The sequence below is a fragment of the Lepidochelys kempii genome, chromosome 3, assembly GCF_965140265.1.
Source record: "Lepidochelys kempii isolate rLepKem1 chromosome 3, rLepKem1.hap2, whole genome shotgun sequence".
In the NCBI taxonomy this organism is placed as follows: Eukaryota; Metazoa; Chordata; order Testudines; family Cheloniidae; genus Lepidochelys; species Lepidochelys kempii.
The window spans coordinates 185928658-185953239 of NC_133258.1; the positions used below are offsets into that span (position 1 = coordinate 185928658).

The 24582-nt window shown below is 40.2% G+C and overlaps 1 protein-coding gene across 8 annotated transcripts in view; it reads right to left on the reverse strand.

Annotated features, from left to right (window-relative positions):
* The window catches only part of CCDC88A (coiled-coil domain containing 88A), a 359900-nt gene that overhangs the window by 333739 nt on the left and 1579 nt on the right, over nt 1–24582 (reverse strand). The window lies entirely within an intron of this gene.

Consider the following 24582-nt stretch of genomic DNA (forward strand, 5'->3'; position numbering starts at 1 on the left):
GTGCTCCAGCTGCCTTTGCTGCAGCTCAACCATACACTGGAGCATACTGGTTTGCTCCTCCAGCAGCCTCCAGTGCATTTTTTTTTTCTTTCTAAGCTTCACTAGCCTCTGGGAAGGAGAAGATCCTGTGATAATTGAAACACATGCAGCTGGTGGAGAAAAAAAAAAGGGACAGCGGTGTTTAAAAAGACACTTTTTATAAAACAGTGGCTACACTCTTTCAGGGTAAACCTTGCTGTTAACATTACATACATAGCACATGTGCTTTCGTTACAAGGTCGCATTTTGCCTCCCCCCACCGTGTGGCTACCCCCTCAACCCTCCCCCCTCCCTGTGGCTAACAGCGGGGAACATTTCTGTTTAGCCACAGGCAAACAGCCCAGCAGGAATCGGCTCCTCTGAGTGTCCCCTGAAGAAAAGCACTCTATTTCAACCAGGTGACCATGAATGATATCTCACTCTCCTGAGGATAACACAGAGAGATAAAGAACGGATGTTGTTTGAACGCCAGCAAACATACACTGCAATGCTTTGTTGTACAATGATTCCCGAGTATGTGTTACTGGCCTGGAGTGGTAAAGTGTCCTACCATGAAGGACGCAATAAGGCTGCCCTCCCCAGAAACCTTTTGCAAAGGCTTTGGGAGTACATCCAGGAGAGCCGCGAATGCCAGGGCAAAGTAATCCTTCCACATGTTTGCTTTTAAACCATGTATAGTATTTTAAAAGGTACACTCACCAGAGGTCCCTTCTCCGCCTGCTGGGTCCAGGAGGCAGTCTTGGGTGGGTTCGGGGGGTACTGGCTCCAGGTCCAGGGTGAGAAACAGTTCCTGGCTGTTGGGAAAACCGGTTTCTCCGCTTGCTTGCTGTGAGCTATCTACAACCTCATCATCATCTTCTTCATCCCCAAAACCTGCTTCCGTATTGCCTCCATCTCCATTGAAGGAGTCAAACAACATGGCTGGGGTAGTGGTGGCTGAACCCCCTAAAATGGCATGCAGCTCATCATAGAAGCGGCATGTTTGGGGCTCTGACCCAGAGCGGCCGTTCGCCTCTCTGGTTTTCTGGTAGGCTTGCCTCAGCTCCTTCAGTTTCACGCGGCACTGCTTCGGGTCCCTGTTATGGCCTCTGTCCTTCATGCCCTGGGAGATTTTGACAAAGGTTTTGGCATTTCGGAAACTGGAACGGAGTTCTGATAGCACGGATTCCTCTCTCCAAACAGCGATCAGATCCCGTACCTCCCGTTCGGTCCATGCTGGAGCTCTTTTGCGATTCTGGGACTCCATCATAGTCACCTCTGCTGATGAGCTCTGCATGGTCACCTGCAGCTTGCCACGCTGGCCAAACAGGAAATGAGATTCAAAAGTTCGCAGTTCTTTTCCTGTCTACCTGACCAGTGCATCTGAGTTGAGAGTGCTGTCCAGAGCGGTCACAATGGAGCACTCTGGGACAGCTCCCAGAGGCCAATACCGTCGAATTATGTCCACAGTACCCCAAATTTGAGCCGGCAAGGCCGATTTAAGCGCTAATCCACTTGTCAGGGGTGGAGTAAGGAAATCGATTTTAAGAGCCCTTTAAGTCAAAATAAAGGGCTTCATCGTGTGGGCGGGTGCAGGTTTACATCGATTTAATGCTGCTAAATTCAACCTAAAGTCCTAGTGTAGACCAAGGCTTACATAAAAGGATAGTGTGATTAGCTATTACTGCTACTTTTCTACCCTGCATATCCTTAGAGTGAAAATTGCATTTTCCTTTCCAAATTTTACATTTAACAAGTACTGATTTTTTGCTGTTTTCAGTAACTGAAGTTAACTTGGTTCTCGAAGTTGTCTCCATAGCTATTATTTGTCCATTATCTCTTATTTTACTTCTTAAAACTCCTACTTTTAACTCCTTCATATAGGAGGAATATCCCAGCACTTTTTTCCTTTGTACAAGGAAACTTTTGGCTACAAAGTCTACCAAAAATTCTCCATTAGCTGTCAGCAGAAGTATTGCTGATAGCATTTAAACTTTCAACAGCTGTTACGGAGAGACTTTGATACCCCCTCCCCCCCAAAAAAAGTTAATATGAATCATTAAATACACACACCATGTTAAGGCAGTGTTTAAATACTTCTGAAAAATGGGAAGTGTAAAACAATATATAGCTTAATATTGTTAATTCTGTATTAAGATATGTACCTATATGTGTAAAGACAACGTAACTGCAATGTCTTATTGTAAAAGCTCCAAAAATCAAATAAATTCTCCCCCCAAAACCAGTTACTTTCTTAAAAAGAAGTATGTTTTCTTACAGTTAACTGAATTCCAGAACACAGTAAATCCGATTAATGTGCAATTCATATTAACTGTGCAATATAAGACAAAGAAATAGAAGGCGGCAATTTTTAAAAAAGGTAACTTTTCACAGCCCCATAATTTGTCTGAGTTTTCACTTGTAGGATAAGACTAAAACTGAACAGTGTAAGCAAAAAAGGGAATAGGACAAATAGGGGGAGTTGGAAAGTAGTGAAGAATAGATGTCAAAATAAAACAACTCTTCAAACTTAATTATGGAACCACTGCAGTGATTCCATAATAGCTAGCAGCCCAGATAAAATATAAAACTTTAAAAGGGTTACAGTGACTGGATAATAGTTTTTAACAGTACTTGTCACTAGAAAGATAAAATGTACTTAACCACCCATAATTTTTCCTTTCCTGAAATGGACACCTAGTTCTCAATGATCCATTGTGACTAGGTTATTCCTCTTCATCTTCCAAGAATGGAGGCTTCCCCCCCCCCCCCTCCAATGTACTGCCAGCAGGTGGAGTTGTTCAGAAAACTTTGTGCCTTTTAACTCCCAAAGCTGAGAAGGCAAACTATAATTTCTGATTAATAAACATTACAAAGGACATCCAGGCAGGATACTCTATCTACTTATACATTTATTATACAAAAAATAGAAATGAAAATGTATGGCAAAGCAAGATCTCCCCATGAGGTAATCCTAAAATTTCTCCCTCTCTCTACAGAAAAACTCCATAAGAGACAAAGGAAGAACTGAGATATTTCATCTCCAACTGAAATGTAATGTAAAATTTGGTGAAATTGTAGGGGGGAGGAAGCTCATGGAACACCAGGCACCACTTCAGAGAAGGACAAATTACACATGGATACGTAAATTTTACTTCTCCCCCTCACAGACACTTGCTGCACCATTAACCAATACAACTGGGAAGTAGCCAACAGTAAAACTAATGTCCACAAACAGGAAACTTAAACTATCAAGAAAACTGAACCAAGAGGAAAAACAGTTCTTTTTTGTCTTTTTTTCCTTCATTTCTTCTTCTTCCTTCTGCCACCACATAAAGGGTTTTAATGAAGGAAAACCAAGAGACTGCAGAACCTTTCATCTAAGAGCCATATCAGACAAAGACAACACATCTATTTTTCAGTGATGGATAACACAATACATTAAAGACCAAGTAGTCATATGCCAAAACACTGAACTTCTCTGCACAGAAAATGGTCATATGCCTAACAGAGTGAGTTCCCACTGAAGAAGGGTGATGTTCTATGAACAATTTGTAGGCCTGACAAACTACTGTATTTATTCATCTGGAAATAGTGGCTATGGATGGATGCCTTGCATCCCTTCTTAGGTCACCCAACTATCCTGAAATTGCATCAAATTTTTTTCCAAGGATTAGTCTTGCCTAAAGAGAATCTGAATGACCTGACCTCATCTAAAACGTGCAACTAATTATCCTACGTGTGGAAGGACTTGGCACAAAGGAAGTCAAATACCTTGATTCAAGGTTGGGGGACAGAAAACTCTAGTGCAGTCCTGAGAATTACCTCTAGGAAAAAATAAACTGCATATAAGGCTTCCAGATAAATACAGCCCCCAGACCTGCTAAGTCTTGTGGCCAATGTAACTGCCAACAAGAAAAACATTTAACAGTGAGAACAGGAAAAACTCCTTCATATAGTTAAAAAAAAAAAAAAAAAGGGTTTAGGGATTACCTGATGTATTATGTTACTCTACTAGTCACCTGTCAGCATCTCTGTAGACACATATCTTTAAAGAATTGAGAGGGTGAGGGTGGTGCAAAGAAGGGCTAGGGGAGGAAGGAATGTACAACGAGGCTTGTAACAAAGAAACGTGGACCTACAAGGAGCTCCAATGTAAGACAAAATAGAATTCTTGTTCTTCTGATAGCACAACGAAGATCAAGTTCTCTGAATCCCTTGAAAAGCCAAGATTTGTAAAGTTTCTAGATTTGAGTGGGAAATCCATGAGCTCTTCTCAATATTCATGGTCCCGAAAGTAAAACCTCCCAAATTTGAGGGCAAGAATCTCAGGTGCCGTAGGTCTAGGAGGTTGACGATCTTGGAACAAAACTTTTCCCCCAATCTAAGAAGTTCAAGGATCCTGAACAGACACATGTAGGAATTTATGAGACTATTGATGCCCATGCCTGGACAACTAATTTCTGTTAACTGCTCAAAGACTTGATGATTTATTTCTCATGCTCATGTGTCCAACTGGGATCTACTTAGCTGACCTGCAGGCTGTTCTTTGGTGCAGAAGATAATCTGCTTCCTGATTTTGGAAATTCCTCTGATAAACGGGACAGTTTGTAGGGTAGTGAGGTGTATCAGCTCTGTGGAACAGTTTCCACATCCAGTCACTGTCACGCAAAGTAACTGGAGTTCCTAGAAGGAAAATATATCTCCCAGAGCTGTTACAAGAAATACAGTTGGTTAACTCTTTCCTTGGGCAACTGGAGTAGAAGCAGAAAAGTCTGACAGGTCAGCCAAGTCCTGAGAAGTTACTGAGGAGTTCCTCTGAAAACAGATGAAGCAGCCCAGGGACTCAAGCAGCTGAAAGATTTGGTCAGTAAATACATCTATTATCTTGTACAGATAGGCTTATCAACAAATCATCTATGACCTTATCATAGACTGGCCATCAGAGATATCACTCGATAGGTGAGAAAACAAGAAACGTGAGAGAAGTCAAAAGGCATCGCCTGGAATTAGAAGTGGATCCACCATACTGCTAAGTGCAAGTAGCACAGCACAGCAAATTGTCACATGGGGCCAGGTGTCCTTATAAGACAATGAAAAATCCGAGAGAGAAAACTATCAGAAAGGCCTGGATTTACTGCAGAATTGAACCTTGTACAATGTCAATCAGTCTTGACAGAACCAGAGCTGGACAAAATTTGTCTACATTCTCTTTCTACACGGGAGAGAGATTTGAATGAACACCCCATAAAAATCCCCACAAAAGTAGTAACTGACTAAAGCAGTTTGCAATGTTGTTCTTCATTGCCTTTTTAGTGGCCCATCTGAAGGAAGGGTGACAGCATAGAGCAGAGGTGGGCAAACTACGGCCCGCGAGACCATCCTGCCCGGCCCTTCAGATCCAGGGCCGCGAGGCTAGCCCACGGCCCCTCCCCTGCTGTTCCCCCTCCCCCGCAGCCTCAGCTCACAGTGCCACCAGCGCTCTGGGCAGTGGGGCTGCAAGCTCCTGCCGGGCAGTGCTGCGGCGTGGCTGGCTCTGGCCAGGTGGCGCGGCTGCCAGTCCTGCTGCTCTGAGTGGCATGGTAAGGGGGCGGGGAGGGGTTCGATAAGGGGCAGGGAGTCCTGGGGGGCAGTCAGGGGACAGGGGGCAGTTGGATGGGGTGGAGGTTCTGGGTGGGGGGGGACGGAGGACGGTCAGGGGACAGGGGGTCCCGGGAGGGGACAGTCAGGGGACAAGGAACTGGGGGGGGAGGGGGTTTGGAGGGGTCGGGGGCCGATAGGGGGCGGGGGCCAGGCTGTTTGGGGAGGCACAGCCTTCCCTATCCAGCCCTCCATCCAATTTTGGAACCCCGATGTGGCCCTCAGGTCAAAAAGTTTGCCCACCCATGGTATAAATAAAGGTAGGAAACTTAAATCTATGGGAATACTCTCCCTGAGAGTTTTGAGAACTAATCTGTCTGATGTGGATTTTTTAAAATTTTATGTGGAATGCTCAGAAACTTTGGAAGAAAGCTCAGTTCTAAGGGGAAAAATGGAGAAGCCCAAGGTGAGAGGTTTTCCCCCGCTTTCTCTCTTCCCCCGCCTTTTTTTGGTCATGGTACAGAAAAGCATCTTATTGAAGACTTGAAGTAACCATGTCAGAGAGTAAAGCAACTCCCAATCTATTGGGCTATCCAGTCTCACAGACAAAGACTGCTCCTTTTGCATCTAGCACTTTGCTGCTGCCCCAGTCTACAGCCTGCCCCTTGAACGGGCACGATAATGCCTTTTTATTTTTTATTTTTGAACACATTTATAGGAGCAGAGGATGATAAGGAATGAGGGAGGGAAGAGAGGAGAACTTGGCACAAGCACTCATGTTAAAGCCCCTGGTTTATGCAGTAATGCTCTTTGAGTCTTTAAAACCTTTGTGAAGTGGTTTTACACTTATGCAACAAAATGGTGTATTCACCTCCCTTAATGCTGACTTTCAGTGCAGCATCACAGCTGTTCAGATCATCCATTGGAACTAACAGGCTGATGATGTGAGCAACTAGAAACTCTCAGGAATGCCACTTGGATGAAAGTGACTGGCTGTCAAACTCAATAAAATGGCCAGGTAGGGCAACTGACATACATGAAGGGCACCTGGAAACATAAAAGCTTACCTGCACCTCTACCTGCAGTTTCCAGCTATTTCAGTGGCCTATTGAAACATGCAGGCTAGAAATATGGACTAAGCTGGTCTGTTGCACTCGTAATAAAACACCGAGTAGGTGTGGCAAAAAGGCAGTCTCTGTTAGACCACGCTGACAAAAGGCAGGCCAAACAGAGGGTCTGCTGGTATTGATAGCAGTATGGGCTAGTTTACTCTGCTGCATCCTGCAAAAAAAGAAAACAGAGAAGCCAGTGGTAGAATGGAACACTGGATTAGACCAAGCTTGAGGGAGCACGCAGAACAGAAGACTTCCTCGCACCACAAGGCTGGCAGTATGGGCCACACCACCTTGCTGACTCACTGAGGAAAAGCCAGTGGAAGAAATGAGAAAAAAACAGAATAGACCATGCTGCACACACACATATCTGAATGAGTTGAAAGAAGAGGATCAGTGCTCAAAACCCTCAGACTGCAACAGTAACTGGTACCAAATACAGAGAAGTGGATATTTGAATCTATTTGAATAGATTTTTTTGTCTATTTTAAGCTGTGGTTTCCGTCTCAGAGCCTGTGGGATTCAGAGCTATCCTCAGAGGAAGGAGGGCTCAAAAAACCATACCGGGACAGGGGTTCAAGATACTGACCACAGCCAGGGCTGATTAAGGCCCTTCCTGCAACAAGTTGGGAAAATATATCTGGGTTATTGTGGTAGTCTGAAAGGAGTGGTGGTTAAGGAGGGTGGGATCCTGCAGGATGGCTTTTTTCCTGCCTCTCTGGTTTACCAGCTTTTTGGAGACGCTCCTGGACACCATATTTCACCTCAGTCAAAACAAAAAAAACAGCCAAGAATCTCTGGGTTGCTCATTCCCAAAGTCAGATCCCACTCCTGAATTTTCACCCCAAGTAACTTCACGATTAATTGTTACATTGCTGCCATGCTTCACCTCAGCATGGAGCACCAAGTAGCCAGGAACAACTGGCTTGGAGATTCTGCATGGTCAGTTTCAATTGTTTTCATGAGAAATTTAAAACGTTCTTTGATATTAATCAGTTTTTAAATTTATAACCTACCAAAAAGAGCAAAGTATTTTGTTCTACTGTATTCTACCACACAAATAAGAATTTGGAATTTCAATTCCTCCAGAGTCCAAAAAAAAAAAATCTGCAGAGATTTGCAGTGTACTTCCCCAACTACACTAATGCACCATCTTCCTCCAGATCAATTATTTTTTTAACTCCAAGTTGACAGGATCAGAATCTTTCATAAGACTTCTCCAAAGACCAAGATGAGAACTTTTCACTTTGGCTCACATTAGAGTGAATTTCCACTAAAAATCAGAAATAGGGGTTTTTGTGGAAATTTTTTTTGGTGCAAAGAGGATCACTGGAAATCAACACAGGGACTTCAGCTCCCAACTTTACACACTTATAGTTCAATTTAAGTGAATGGGACTACGAACAAGTATAAAGTTAAGATCCAAACCTGCAAATGCTTACAACATATGCTTAAGAGGTAAATTCCCAACCAATTTAGAATGGCTGTCAAGTAATTTTAAAAAATTAATTGTGATTAATCGTGCTGTTAAACAAAACAATACCATTTATTTAAATAGTTTTGGATGTTTTCTACATTTTCAAATATTGATTTCAATTACAACACAGAACACAGTGTACAGTACTCACTTTATATTTTTGATCAAATATTTGCACTGTAAAAAACAAAAGAAATAGTATTTTTCAATTCACCTAATATAAGTACTTTAGTGCAATCTCTTTATCATGAAAGTTGAACTTACAAATGTAGAATTATGTAAAAAAATAACTGCATTGTTTGCTTTATTTTTGAATGTACAACTGTAGAGCCTGCAAGTCCACTCAGTCCTACTTCAGCCAATCGCTCAGACAAAGAAGTTTGGTTACAATTTGCAGGAGATAATGCTGCCCACTTCTTGTTTACAATGTTACCTGAAAGTGAGAACAGGCGTTCGCATGGCACTGTTGTAGCTGTCATCAAGATATTTATGTGCCCGATGCGCTAAAGATTCATATGTCCCTTCATGCTTCAACCACCATTCCAGAGGACATGCATCCCTGCTGATGATGGGTTCTGCTCGATAACGATCCAAAGCAGAGCAGACCAACATATGTTCATTTTCATCATCTGAGTCAGATGCCACCAGCAGAAGGTTGATTTTCTTTTCTGGTCATTCAGGTTCTGTCGTTTCCGCATTGAAGCGTTGCTCTTTTAAGGCTTCTGAAAGCATGCTCCACATCTCGCCCCTCTCAGATTTTGGACAGCACTTCAGATTCTTAAACCTTTGGTTGAGTGCTTTAGCTATTTTTATAAATCTCACAATGGTACCTTCTTTGTTTTATCAAATCTGCAGTGAAAGTATTCTTAAAACGAACATGTGCTGGGTCATCCGAGACTGCTATAATATGAAATATATGGCAGAATGTGGGTAAAACAGAGCAGGAGACAAATTTGTGACTGAGAGAATTGTAATTAACACTATCTTTTTAACGAGCAAAAGCCCCATCATCTCAGACATTCACACCCTGACAGTAGGATTGTCTGGCTATGTAGACTCCCTCCTGAGACCCTATGCTACCAGCACTCCCAGCTATCTTCGAGACACCACTGACTTCCTGAGGAAACTACAATGCATTGGTGATCTTCCTGAAAACACCATCCTGGCCACTATGGATGTAGAAGCCCTCTACACCAATATTCCACACAAAGATGGACTACAAGCCGTCAGGAACAGTATCCCCGATAATGTCACTGCAAATCTGGTGGCTGAACTTTGTGACTTTGTCCTCACCCATAACTATTTCATATTTGGGAACAATGTATACCTTCAAATCAGCAGCACTGCTATGGCTCCACAGTATGCCAACATTTTTATGGCTGACTTAGAACAACGCTTCCTCAGCTCTCGTCCCCTAATGCCCCTACTCTACTTGCGCTACATTGATGACATCTTCATCATCTGGACCCATGGAAAAGAAGCCCTTGAGGAATTCCACCATGATTTCAACAACTTCCATCCCACCATCAACCTCAGCTTGGACCAGTCCACACAAGAGATCCACTTCCTGGACACTACAGTGCTAATAAGCGATGGTCACATAAACACCACCCTATACCGGAAACCTACTGACCACTATTCCTACCTGCATGTCTCTAGCTTTCATCCAGACCACACCACACGATCCATTGTCTACAGCCAAGCTCTACGATACAACCGCATTTACTCCAACCCCTCAGACAGAGACAAACACCTACAAGATCTCTGTCAAGCATTCTTACAACTACAATACCCACCTGCTGAAGTGAAGAAACAGATTGACAGAGCCAGAAGAGTTCCCAGAAGTTACCTACTACAGGACAGGCCCAAAAAAGAAAATAACACAACGCCACTAGCCAAAACCTTCAGCCCCCAACTAAAACCTCTCCAACACATCGTCAAGGATCTACAACCTATCCTGAAGGACGACCCATCACTCTCACAGATCTTGGGAGATAGGCCAGTCCTTGCTTACAGACAGCCCCCCAACCTGAAGCAAATACTCACCAACAACCACACACCACACACCACACAACAGAACCACTAACCCAGGAACCTATCCTTGCAACAAAGTCCTTTGTCAACTGCGTCCACATATCTATTCAGGGAACACCATCATAGGGCCTAATCACATCAGCCACACCATCAGGGGCTCGTTCACCTGCTCATCTACCAATGTGATATATGACATTATGTGCCAGCAATGCCCCTCTGCCATGTACATTGGCCAAACGGGACAGTCTCTATGTAAAAGAATGAATGGACACAAATCAACCATCAAGAATTATAACATTCAAAAACCAGTCGGAGAACACTTCAATCTCTTTGGTCACTCGATTACAGACCTAGAAGTGGCAATTCTTCAACAAAAAACAAAAAAAATTGCAATTAATTTGCAAACTGGACACAATTAACTTAGGCTTGAATAAAGACTGGGAGTGGATGTGTCATTACAGAAAGTAAAACTATTTCCCCTTGTTTATTTCCCGTCCTACTGTCCTTGTCAACTGCTGGAAATGGCCCACCTTGATTATCACTACAAAAGGTCCCCCCCGCCTCTCCTGCTGGTAATAGCTCACCTTACACACTGTAACAAAAGTGATCAGGTGTGGTAACACCCATTGTTTCATGTTCTCTGTGTATATAAATCTCCCCACTGTATTTTCCACTGTATGCATCTGATGAAGTGAGCTGTAGCTCATGAAAGCTTATGCTCTAATAAATTTGTTAGTCTCTAAGGTGTCACAGGTACTTTTTTTTTTTTTTTTTACAGATACAGACTAACACAGCTGCTACTCTGAAACCTAATTAACAGTGTGATTAATTGATTAATTTTTTAAGCGTGATAATTCTGAGTTAATTGCGTGAGTTAACTGCGATTAATCGACAGCCCTACAACTTAGATATATGCAGAGCAGAACATTAAGGGCCTGATCCTGGTAAAATGGAACTACTCACATGGACAGAATTAAGCACATACTGAAGGCCCTGTCTTGACGTGCAAAAGAGGTGTGTTTTTTCACTTGTTAGCTCAATAGAGTTACCTCAATTGTGAAAGAAAAGCCTTCTTAATGCTTGTTAATACACAGACTAACATTTTAAGCCATGTTAACAGGTCATGTTTTAGCCTAGGTTAAACATTTCTGAACTGCACTGTTTTGGTACACACAGTACCATAAATATACAGCCACAACCTTCCAAAGCCACCACAAAATTACTCCATATATTTTTTTCTGGAAGGGCCTTTTTTAAAAGGGGGGGGGGAGAGAAGAGAACTGGAGCAGCAAATGTCTCTCTATATGCCTATCTTGGCCTGTGGGATTTATTTTAGAATTTTTACACAAGTCAGACCTTGTCCCATAATGATGAGAAACAGGGACCCAAATTTGAGAAAGATCATAGCCCAAAGTGTCTTACACCAAAAAACAGTCATAAAAATTTAATTGTAAACAGAGTCCTAATAACTAGGTCCCCTAAGATATATTTTTGTGCACATTCAACAGTATACATTCAATAAATATGAATTATCAACTTGTTTCTGCTGCTCCCCATCCCAAAAATATAGCATATTTACAGTTTTAAGTTTACTGAATTGTTATACCACTTTTAAAAGACCCCCTCCTTCCAAATTCCCGCCCTCGAGTCTGGCATTTACATGAAAGGGCGAAAATCTCATGAGGAAAACTGGATCAGTAGGGTCTGGGCGAAGCAGTAGCCTTTGACACTGCCTCCGATCAGTGATTTGACTAATTGTTGGCCTAATGCAGTAATGGAAAAGGAGTGTCAGAGCTTTCCTTCAACAATGCTGAGCAATAGTAACCTAGGAGTCCTGCTGGAGTTCATGCCATGCCTCTCCTTACCAACCTGCAGCAACTCAAGGGAGAAGAGTGAGGAGTCTTAATTAGCAGAAGTCACAATACTGTCCAGAAAAAAGAAAAGGAGTACTTGTGGCCCCTTAGAGACTAACAAATTTATTTGAGCATAAGCTTTCGTGAGCTACAGCTCACTTCATTGGATGTCCAGATAATCTCTTTGCCCATCTAGGCCATGTGCTCCAGGAATAATATATCTTGAAAAATGTCTCTTTCCTCAGTGAGTTGTGTTTGTTTTGTGTGAGGATTGTGGGGGGTCTTTTTTGTTTTTTTTTTGGGAGGGGGGCGGGGGGAGTAAGCAGTTCAGTAAGAAGAAAATGGGCTGGATGGATGCACTACAAGGTGGGTAGAAAGTTGGCTAGATTGTCGGGCTCAACGGGTAGTGATCAATGGCTCCATGTCTAGTTGGCAGCTAGTATCTAGCGGAGTGCCCCAAGGGTCGGTCCTGGGGCCGGTTTTGTTCAATATCTTCATTAATGGTCTGGAGGATGGTGTGATTTAGTTGGGATTGGTCCTGCTCTGGGCAAGGGGTTGGACTAGATGACCTCCAGAGGTCCCTTCCAACTCTGATATTCTATGATTCTATGAAACCAGAGAAGCAACAAAGTGGGACCTAATCTGGAAGAGAACGAAGGACCTTGGAGTACTGGTTGATCACAGAATGACTATGAGCCACCAATATGATATGGCCATGAATAAAGCTAATGCGGTCTTGGGATGCATCAGGCGAGGTATTTCCAGTAGAGATAAGGAGGTTTTAGTACCTGGAATACTATGTGCAGTTCTGGTCTCCCATGTTTAAGAAGGATGAATTCAAACTGGAACAGATACAGAGAAGGGCTACTAGGATGATCCAAGGAATGGAAAACCTGTCTTATGAAAGGAGACTCAAGGAGCTTGGCTTGTTTAGCCTAACTAAAAGAAGTTTGAGGGGAGATATGATTACTCTCTATAAATATATCAGAGGGATAAATACCGGAGAGGAATTATTTAAGCTCAGTACCAGTGTGGACACAAGAACAAATGGATATAAACTGGTCATTGGGAAGTTTAGACTTGAAATTAGACAAAGGTTTCTAACCAGAGGAGTGAAGTTTTGGAATAGCCTTCCAAGGGAAGCAGTGGGGGCAAAAGACCTATCTGGCTTTAAGATTAAACTCGATAAGTTTTTGGAGGAGATGGTATGATGGGATAACATGATTTTGGCAATTAATTAATCTTTAAATATTCACGGTAAATAGGCCCAATGGCCTGTGATGGGATATTAGATGGGGTGGGATCTGAGTTACTACAAAGAATTCTTTCCTGGGTATCTGGCTGGTGAATCTTGCCCATATGCTCAGGGTTCAGCTGATCGCCATATTTGGGGTCAAGAAGGAATTTTCCTCCAGGGCAGCTTGGAAAAGGCCCTGGAGGTTTTTCGCCTTCCTCTGTAGCACGAGACACGGGTCAGTTGCTGGAGGATTCTCTGCTCCTTGAAGTCTTTAAACCATGATTTGAGGACTTCAATAGCTCAGACACAGGTGAGACGTTTATTGCAGGAGTGGGTGGGTGAGATTCTGTGGCCTCCGTTGTGCAGGAGGTCAGACTAGATTATCATAATGGTCCCTTCTGACCTTAATATCTATGAATCTATGAAAGAGAAAACCCACAAACAGAACAGGAGCAGAGGACATGTAAAGAAAAGGAGGAAACTCAAACATAATCCCAATTTGGGATTGAGAAAGAGGAAAAAATACAGAAACCTATTAATTTTAAAATGGGGGATTATAGCTGTTATTTGGCTATCAACCCAATTAACTGACTTATAGCAGAAAAAAATAAAAACAAAGCATCCCCACCCCAACTAAAGCACAACCTGTGTGACCTGGGACAATATATTATTGCACTCTTACTCAGTTTTTCTTTCTAGCAGTAAAACTGAGAGAAAATACACACTTCACAGCCTGTTACAATCGACCTAGTTTAAAACACAAGTTGATTAAAGCGCACTAGGGAACTTCTAGTGCGGCAGCAGTATCCTATGGCCACACTGACACTATGGCTACATCTATACTTGGAACTGGGGGTGTAATGCCCAGCTCAAGTACCCACACACACACTACCTCTCATCAACCTAGCGCACTAAAAACAGCAGTGTGGCTGCCATGGCAGAGGCTAGCCACACTGAGTACAAACCCACTTAGACCCCATGGAAACATACTCAGGGTGGCTATCCCGTGCCACTGTTTGCCACAGTCCATGCTACCGCAGTTACACTACTATTTTTAGCTCAATGAGAGCTATTGTGAGTACATCTGCTCAAGCTGGACTCACACCCCCAGCTCTAGAGTGTAGAGGAAGACTTAGTTTGTGGCAAGCTGGAGAGTAAATCTATGGTGTACTCAGCGTGCATACAGACACATACTAAGATGGCAAGGTCTTTTTTTTTTTTTAAACTAAATTTCCATTAAGTTTTGGTAACTAAATCCCCTCTCAACTGTGGTATACATTGGTGATAAGCACAAAGCTAGCAAGCTACAATTACTCTGGGAAATTGATTTCTGTCACTTATGCTAGATCTACAATAGAAGCACTTTGCTGGTACAGCTATACCAGTACACTCTCTCAGCAAAGCGATCTTAGTGCAGAGTTTGTTTGCAAAACTGGCATTTTGCAAGTATACCTTATTCCATTCCAGCCCGCACCCCTATCCCTGAAGCAAAATAAACTACACTGGCAAAAGCACAGTTTTGCCAGTACAACTTCACCTACACTACAAACTTTTGCCTGCACAGCTGTGTCAGTCCGATCTCGTAATTCTTCACACCCATGACAGACATAGCAGGAAAATTTCACAATGTAGATCTGGGCTTATTTATATCAATAAAATGTCAGTTCTCTCCCTTAGGTAACCCTTCTGAACCAGAGGAATGTTTCACTTCCACTCAACTTTGCTCTCAACACTGTGTACACCAAAGGGAGTTATTAGAACATTAAGTTTGTGGTTTTTATTCATGATTAAGTATTTATGAGCCAGTTGTGACTACTGTTTATGAAAAAACTGATAATTTCATTGCCAGACATCAACTGTGTTATGGCAATAGTTGCTTCTCAAGTTAAGAATGAAGATAGCACCCTACCATAAATCCAATTTTTAAAACTTTCCTCAACTACCTCACAAAATTCCTCAGTCTTCCTGAAGTTTTGCACACATCTCATTTGAGGCCAATTTTTTTACTGGAAAATTGTCAAACAGTTCTAAATTACTGTACCATATTTTGAAAATTTAACTGAAGTTTATTTTTTGAAACTTATTCTTATACTTTTTTGCTTCAACATATCTCCAAAATGGGCCTAGAAACTCCAGATTTGTTTAGTTTTGTTGGCTTTGCTGAGAAGTGCTGTCACAATGCTAAGGGTAGCCTGGAATTCCTCCTAACCTGCAAGGGATTAAGAAGCTCAAATAACCTGGTTGGCACCTGACCAAAAGGACCAATGGGGAAAGAAGATACTTTCAAATCTGGGGGGGGAGGAAGGCTTTATTTTGGTGTGTTCTCTTGGGAAGCAGAGAAGCATCAGGTCAGAAAACTCCTTCTCCTATAAACCATCCTAAAAGTATCTCATATTACAAATTGTAAGTAAAAGCCAGGCAAGGCATGTTAGATTATCTTTGCTGGAGGAAGGTTTATTCCTGTTTTTTGTAACTTTGAAACTAAGCCTAGAGGAAGTTCTGCTGTGCTTTTGAATCTTTTGTTACCCTGTAAAGTTATTTTCCATCCTGATTTTACAGAGGTGATTTTTACCTTTTTTTAAAATAAAATCCTTCTTTTAAGAACCTAACTGATTTCTCTCTTGTCCTAAGACCCAGGGCTTTGGGTCTGTGATCACTTTGTAACCAATTGGTTAGGATATTATTCTCAAGCCTTCCCAGGAAAGGGGGTGTAAGGGCTTGGGGGTGGATATTTTGGGGGAATAGGAACTCCAAGTGGTCCTTTCCCTGATTCTTTGTTAAATCACATGGTGGTGACAGCGACCAAGGGCAAATAATTTGTGCCTTGGGAAAGTTTTAACCTAAGCTGGTAGAAATAAGCTCAGGGGTTCTTTCATGAGGGTCCCCACATCTGTATCCTAGAGTTCAGAGTGGGGAGGGAATCCTGACAAGTGCCTTTTAGTATTTTTGGATAGGGCATTTAAGATATAAAGAGGGCCTTTATAAAAAATGTATAAGGAGCAACACTTATAAAACATTTATAGTATAAAGGTTATAAACAAACACTGACCTTCTGGCTCCAGCTGCTAGACTGAACCAGAGACGGGGAAGTAGGAGGCCAAAAGGAAATTTGGTGGAGCAGGATTCCAGGAAAGATACGAAGGGGAATGCCTGGAGATGGCGGCAGGAAAATGAAGGTACATGTGCACAGGTGTAATGGAACTGTGTTCCCCAGTCTCAGAAATATCTTAGAGCAGAGGTGGTAGGCAGGAGGGGAAGACCAGGACATTAAGGAAGGATGAGGGGGAATGAAGGACAGTTTACTGAACCACCAAAATAGAGAGGTGATGGGGTGCCACAAAGAGGACATGGAATAGGGACAAAGGAAAGGGGGCACAGAACTGGGGGAGGGCATATAGGGTTGGGTGGGCACGCATGCATGCGAAGGGGACCTAGGGGAGAAAAAGGAGGACAGGGAAAGACCAACTGTTGGAAAATTTCCATGAGGATATGTCTCTCCATGTCCTCTATTCCCTTCATCCATCCACTACTCCAATATATCACGCAAGTACAGATCCTACCACCATACACCTCCTATGGACTTGCTAACATGTGTAAGACGGAAGCCCTGCTTTAGATAAAATAAATCATTAGGCATTTATAAAATCCCATTTCTTATTTACAAGATCCTTTTCCAACAATAATATTTAGGGCCCTGTGTACACGGCAGCAATGGAATTTGTTCCTCCTTTTTGCACAATTGCGCTCCACAATCTTAAATTTCATTTTAAAAAATTCTAGCACTTCTGATAGCAAAGAGTTAAAAATGTGGACAAGTATAAAACGAACAGTGACACTTGCCTGTGTCTGTAACAGTAAGTCTGAGAGGTGTGCCCGATTCATCTCAATTGAGGGAAGAGGACATGGACTCTGCAGCTGCAAAATTTGACATTTTTCCAAGGTGTTACAGAATTCAACATTTTGCTTCTAAATTCACCTAACATTTTATTTTCCATCTCCCTACCCTGGCAGGATTTGCCTGCAGCTGCCTCTTGCCTCCAGCTTTTTTCACAAGGAGGAGTAAGTTAGTTTACAGTGCATGTTCTGCACACGTTGCAAGGAAATGGGGAGAGAAGGTTGCTGAGTAGGCCGCATACACAATATCATGGGAGTTGAGAGACCCCTGAGTGCAGTCAGCCACTAGAAAAAGCAGAGTGAAAAAAAATACTTACCCTCTAAAATAATCACTGTTAAAATATTGTTGAGAATTATAACTTACTAATTGATGTAATATTCATATTTTCAACCAAAAGACAGTTTGGACATGGATAATGGGAATGAGAATGCAATACAATAATGTTGCCCCAATATTTAGGGTCTGGTGCTACGGAATTTGGTCTTGTTCATCAGGGTACATAAGTCCCCAGTAATAATCTAGTTACTTTTTAATTTTGAGTTTTGTATATATTTTTGCAAACTTTAGTGGGAAGCAATGTAAGTCACATGGGGCTAGTGAATGATAAAGATTATACAGCAATGGAGAATTAGTTGAATTCCTTAATGTAACAGAACAGCCAGTGTTCTCGTGTAAAAATACTTCATTAACAGCTGGAGATGATCCTGCTGGTAGATGCTAAGTAGCTCCTCCTGACTCACCAGTGTGTTACTCCACGCAGATAGAGAACAAGACCACCTATGGTACTGATTGTACAGTCCTGAAAAAGGAATCCAAATAGCAGTAATCAAACTTGAACTTTAGCTGAACATTGTTATTTGTTGTTTATTTTCTCCAATAATAAAACCAAACTCCAGGAAGGCAGAAAGTTGACTCCACACAGTGTATGGACTATGTTTTAGAGCAGGATGAGAATGGTACCCACTCATACTTAGTATTACTAAAGCCGAAAATGTTAACTCTAAATGGTGAATTTCTAATTTATTTTTAAATATGCTTGATTTAGCTACCATTAGTTTTCAAGACCTAAATTCAGTTCTTTGAGAGCAATACTTGTAGTTTGCCTGTACTGCATGCTCTTTTTCCGCATCATTACCAAGAGGTTTATATCCCGATAGTGCTATTTCCATAACAGACATAAAGCACAATCAAAGAAACTCTTCCGTAAGACCATAATATAGCTGCAGGACACCATTATACGACTGAAAGCTCATGGATGGTGTAAATGTAATGATAGCCCCAAATCCTGCAAACATTTACACGTTGAACTTTATTTAATGGGACTAAACTTTGCAAGATCCAGGCCACAAACTACACTACTGTTAGATTTCCATAAAACACAAAAGATGTCTATATAATGTAGGATGCCATCTATTAAAGCTAAAACAAAAACAAACTTTCTATAAGAGACTGGTTATGACTGTGTTATCACTTTCTTACTTTAATAGTATGTAAACGTAACAATTTATGCACTGATTACATAACACTACCCGTAATCAACAATCAGTGGAATAACCTGCATACTCAGTAAATCCTTAGACCTACTGATTAACAAATATAATTGTAAATAGCATACTATGTTATCTGTTTCCACATGAGAATTAACAAATATTCGTGTTTCTACTTTTGTACAAAGTCCTGCGGTCTTGACATTCCCACATACAATAAAATATCTGAATGATCTAATGTGCTACTAAAATTGTATTATGTGATATGTTCCTCTCTACTGCAAAAAGACAAATTCATTTTCTTAAATATAGAGAAACGTGAAAATTTATAAATTCCAGCATAAGAGTTTGTACTCATAACATAAAAAATCTAGTAGTCACTATTGAGTCATAAAGGAATTTTCCATTTGTACAAGTTTTTAAATAGTTTAATTTATTTTGAAAAGACAGTACTAATCCGAGTATAACTGAGAAATTTACAATGTAACTTTAGACAACTTTTTTCAATTCAAAATATAATTTCTCTCTTTACTTTGTATTTCTTTTAGTAACTGGTACTTTAAATATGTAAATATTTAAGTTACAGGCCTTCTATACATCATAACCGTAACACATTTATATAGCAAGAAATATTTTAAGACTAAAAAATAGAAGATCAATAGTCAGGGCCTTTGTGATCTATGGATGAAAATATCTAAGAGCTAACAATGTATTATTATTATGTAAGTGCATGCAGATGTGCAATAGGAGCGCTATATACATTGAAAAAAAAATTAAGTAAAATACAGTTTTAAATACCATTTAATCTATTTTAGGTACTTATATGGTGACAGTTACTGTAGTATCTGAGCACCTCACAATCTTCAATGCATTTATCTTCACAGGGAATACGATTAACTTTATTTTACAGGTGGGGAACTGCGGCACAGAAAGACTAAGTGACTTGAGTCATACACGAAGTCTGTGTGAGAATAGGAAATCAAGTTCATAACTCCCAAGTCTCAAGCGACCTTTCTAATCGCTGGACTATCCTTCCTCCCTTAAAGAGTATTAGTTTGGAAGTTGTCTATGAAGTTCCCAGCAAAGGAAGAGATCCTCTGAAGTTTGTGTACCATATGGCAGCGGTTCTCAAACTTATTTGCTCGTGCTCCCCTTCTGTATGTCTGTAGTAGTTTACACCCCCGACCACCACACAAGTACATGTACCGATTTTAAAAAAAAAAAATGCAACTCTCACTAAATATTAAAAACAGTAAGGCATTGATTCAAACAGAACCAACGATCCATTGTAACAAGAGCAAAACCGCAATTGTGGTCGATGCTACGACGCGGTGTACACAATTAATTGTAAGCAAATGGATTAACCTACAGTTGGCAATGACTTTGTATAATAATATGCAAGCTTAACAGAAATCGATCAAAATGCACAGCACCATCTAGAGTCAAATACACAGCGCCATCTGAGGGCCTGATATGTCTCGAATAATCAGCTTTGCTAATTCATTGCTATGGGTAAAATGTGTGCAGTCTCTCTCACACACACACACACACAAACACACACACACCCCCCACACACAGAATACATTATGCACCCCCCAGGCTGGCCCACCTCCCCTCCAGTTTGAGAGCTTCTATCATACGACAGGGGTCCCATACTTTTTTCCCTGCGGCCCATCTGTGCAGCTGTGATAGGCACTACGGCCCACTATTAACACTTCTTGAGGAAAATTATTCATTTTAATTATTACATACATATAAAATGTAACACTGTAAATAAATAATGCACATGTTTCCTTTTCATGATTAAATTGTACCAGCGGACCACCCAGGCCCACAATATGGGAACCCCTGCGATATAGTTTCATCTGCATGCAAAAGGAGCCAAAGATACATGCTAAATTACAAAGCGTTGAATTTTCTCTTTTTGACTGAGAACTGGTGAAATCAATGTAGATACAAATAAAAGTCTCAGTACCCACTGTATGACTATTGGAAACTAATTATTCTGACTGACATCTGCTTCCATAGTCATGAAACATCTTAGCTCTTGGCAGTAAAGTTTGTCCAGCTAGGAGTAAGGCACACTAAATGCCATACTAAAACTCCTGCTGGCTGGCTAATCCGGGACTGAACCAATGACCCTACTTTAAATCACACACGTTTTCTCTAACAAACAAAACCTCCTTTTAGATTGCACAATTATTTTAACATAAACCATTTCTAATCCGAGATTAATACTCCCCTTCATAAATTCATATAACATTTGTTTTAAAACATTTGGCAAAAATGAAATATGTACCAAAGCAGAAAAGCAGCAGGGCTTCAACCGTTGAAACAGTGTCCAATTGTTCATGTTCTGAACCTATGTAAACTACTTACTGTGATGGTTTCCCTACTCACATATTAACCAACACACACACCAATCTCCAATACTGACACCAAAATCAGAAACACATAATATCATCCTATAAAAGGGTTTCAAGCCAATACATATTGCTATCTGCACTCCGGCACTAAAACACTAACATTAATACCATCAGACACTTGAAGCACACTAGTGTAGAATGTTAAGAAGATGATAGCACTTAATGTATTAGACACATGCTTCTGGTAGCACTTTTCACATCTAACGCAACTATCACTCCTAATGATTCTTGCTGGAACAACAGTTCATGCTCTCCATTGGAGTACGAAAGTATGGTGGTGTAAAGAATTTTTGTTTCTAACCCTATCACAAGATATCTAGACAATTACCACATTATGATTTTTAGAAAACTTTTCAAAAGCTAGTGTCTCAAAATGCACTAGTACTATTTTTTCTGTCACACTTCTCTTGTACATGGTAACTAAAGTTTTAAAGGAAGAGTATAGGTAAATGTTAAGGTTCATTTTAAAACTGCATCTATCTTTAAGTGCATAGCTCTGTAAGGGTTTTAAACTGCTGCCCGCTGCTGTAATATCTGAGCACTTTCCAGGTAAAATCAGTAGCAACAGCAAAGTGCCCAGTGGACCTCTTGGAGCCTTTGGCTCTCCTCCGTTTTTGAGGTAATATTTCTGCTGGGGGCATAGCTTTGTTTCTTGAGTTGTTTGTTTGTTTCAGTGGGTGTTTGGGAAGACGGGTGGAAATTCAACATTACAAGTAAAAAGAAAAGGAGTACTTGTGGCACCTTAGAGACTAACCAGTTTATTTGAGCATAAGCTTTCGTGAGCTACAGCTCTCACGAAAGCTTATCCTCAAATAAATTTGTTAGTCTCTAAGGTTCCACAAGTACTCCTTTTCTTTTTGCAAATACAGACTAACACGGCTGCTACTCTGAAACATTACGAGTGTAATTCTTGCTATAGTGAAAAGAACATGTATAAATTATCTACAATGTATGCACGGCATACAGTTTTTCAAACACCCATATCCTTTTCAAATCAAGAAAAGTAAGCCTTTGATGAAAAACTGCATTCATGCAAACTTCCAAAACAGACTTTTTTGCCATACTTTACCTATATACAGACAAAAGTGTCTGGTTGTCAGTGGGAGTTGGATTGGGCCCTAAAAGTCAACAGAAAGGCTCAAAATGAGCCTTTCAGTTGAAATACAGTCAAGCCTCAAACAAGCAACAGTTTTTCACCCTTACCAAATACAAATTTATAAAAGAGCAGTTGGAGAGATTTTGCTCAAACTTCCAAGAAACGTCAAGTTTGGACAGAGAGCAAGCACAGCAAATTTCAACCCAAAAGATTAATATTTTAGAAAAAAGTTACAAACATGAAAACAAGGTTATAACTGAAATTATTTTTACAAATATAAAATAATATTGGACACCACCAACTCCATCACTATTTCTAAATGTGATGCACATTCTATTGGCAAGACTATTAAATCATCTTTGTTTCAAAATTATCTGTAATGGATTTTGTATATTTTTGCATTTTATCTATACGTGCAATGACCACTTTTCTATGTTGACTACTTTTTCAGGATGTGGTCCAAGATTTACACACAAAGACAAGACAAAAAAAAAAAACCACCAGGGCCTGGAGCTTGGGCATAGATCCTCATGACAACTGTACCTGTTGACTTACTATTATTTTTAATAGTTCAGAGGAAGACTACTAACATATTTCTACAAGGATATTTTCTCAGATAAAATTCCAAAGACTTGAGAAATTTCTCAGAATTTCAGTCCTGATATTTTCAAGATTAAACTATTAAGTTTTTGACCAAAGTTAGTCACCAGCCTCCAATTAAAAATTAAACATTTTTATAATGAATAAAAATTCTGTTGCCAGCATATACATTCATGTAGTTGCCAAGTTACTTTAACTTTTCTGATTTGGATTATTTCAAATTCAATTATGCAGTAAAAACAGTGTTTCAATAAATTCATCGGTGGAAGACACTGTACTCTTCAATCACTTACAAATGTATGCAACAATAAAAGCTTTCTAAAAGAAGATGCACATTTTTTTAAAAGGGTTCTTATTGACCTCACCATATTTTGAACATTCCTCTGCAGGATTTATACTACAAAAATAAATTTTAAATATTGGTTCTACTGAAGTTAATGGCAAAAGTGACGCTTGACTTCAGAAGGCCGAAAACTTGGCTTTAAAGTTGCTCAGTACACCCAGTATACATATTTACAACACTGTACATAATACAATAAATAATTTAACAATATTTTTACCATGAGTGAAAACAGTATAAACAGAGTACAAGAATGTGCCCGGCCATCGCTGGGCAGTATTCTTGATGAACAGCTGTCACTGCAAGCTGCTTACACACTGGTATATCTGTATTTATGTGTACAGTTATTCCTATCTAGATATCGAAGCATAGGTTAAATTTATATAGAAAGACTTTAAAATATTGTGGGGAGAAAAAAGCAAGGGCCAGCTTTAAATGAGAAGTTCTTTCCAGCAGTACCATCTTGCTTATTAGTGAAGTACAGTACTACAGAAATGTACTTGTGAAAGATGTCACTATCTGGGCAATATACTAGTAAGCAATATTCCATAGTCACAACTGTGGTAGAAATCACAATGCTTCTTAATAAACTGACATATACTTCAGTTCTGTTTTTATTTAAACTTCAATAAGTGGAGCACTTGTTTACTCCAACAAACATATTTTCTAAATTGTGACTAATAATATATTAATCTAATTTGTTCATTTATGTAACTCATATACAATTATACATGCCTTTAAAACAATCAAAATGTTCAATAATTAGTTTCTGATACCAAACAGAAGAACTGTGTGGTGTATGGTTTGTGGCAATAAACAAAAAATTGGCGGCGGGGTGTCTGGTGCCCACCACAGTCTTCTGAGAATAGGAATACGCTATTCCCACAGAAAGGTTGGGAACCACTGTTCTACAGTATGAATAAAAATGTAGTCATACAACAATTCACAACCAGTGCTTACTAAAGTTTCTGATCCTGTAGAAACGAAGTAAAAAACAAGTGTGTCCCACTTAGAATGCATGCAATATATAATGGCGTATCACACAATTTCAAAAAATTGTATGCCACATGAACTAAAACAAAACATTAGAACTTTATCAACAGGCAAATTATTAGTCATTCTGGTCTTTTATTTAAGTTGTGCTTGACACACAAGTCCATTGCTATTCTTCAAGATTTTAATTTACATCTTTATTTTTAAACCATTTATGTCAAAATGAAACTGTATTTGCAGATGTTTATAAAAAACACAATTTCTATTAAATCTTACATTTCATGATCCTGTGGGTATTGCACCACATACTTTGCAATTGTATCATTTTTACCATACTGTCTCAGACTTGCAAATTCTAGTGGCAGTATCATATAATTAACAATACAGTTCCAGATTTTGAATAGTAAATTTTAAAAATGTTTTCTACATTAGAA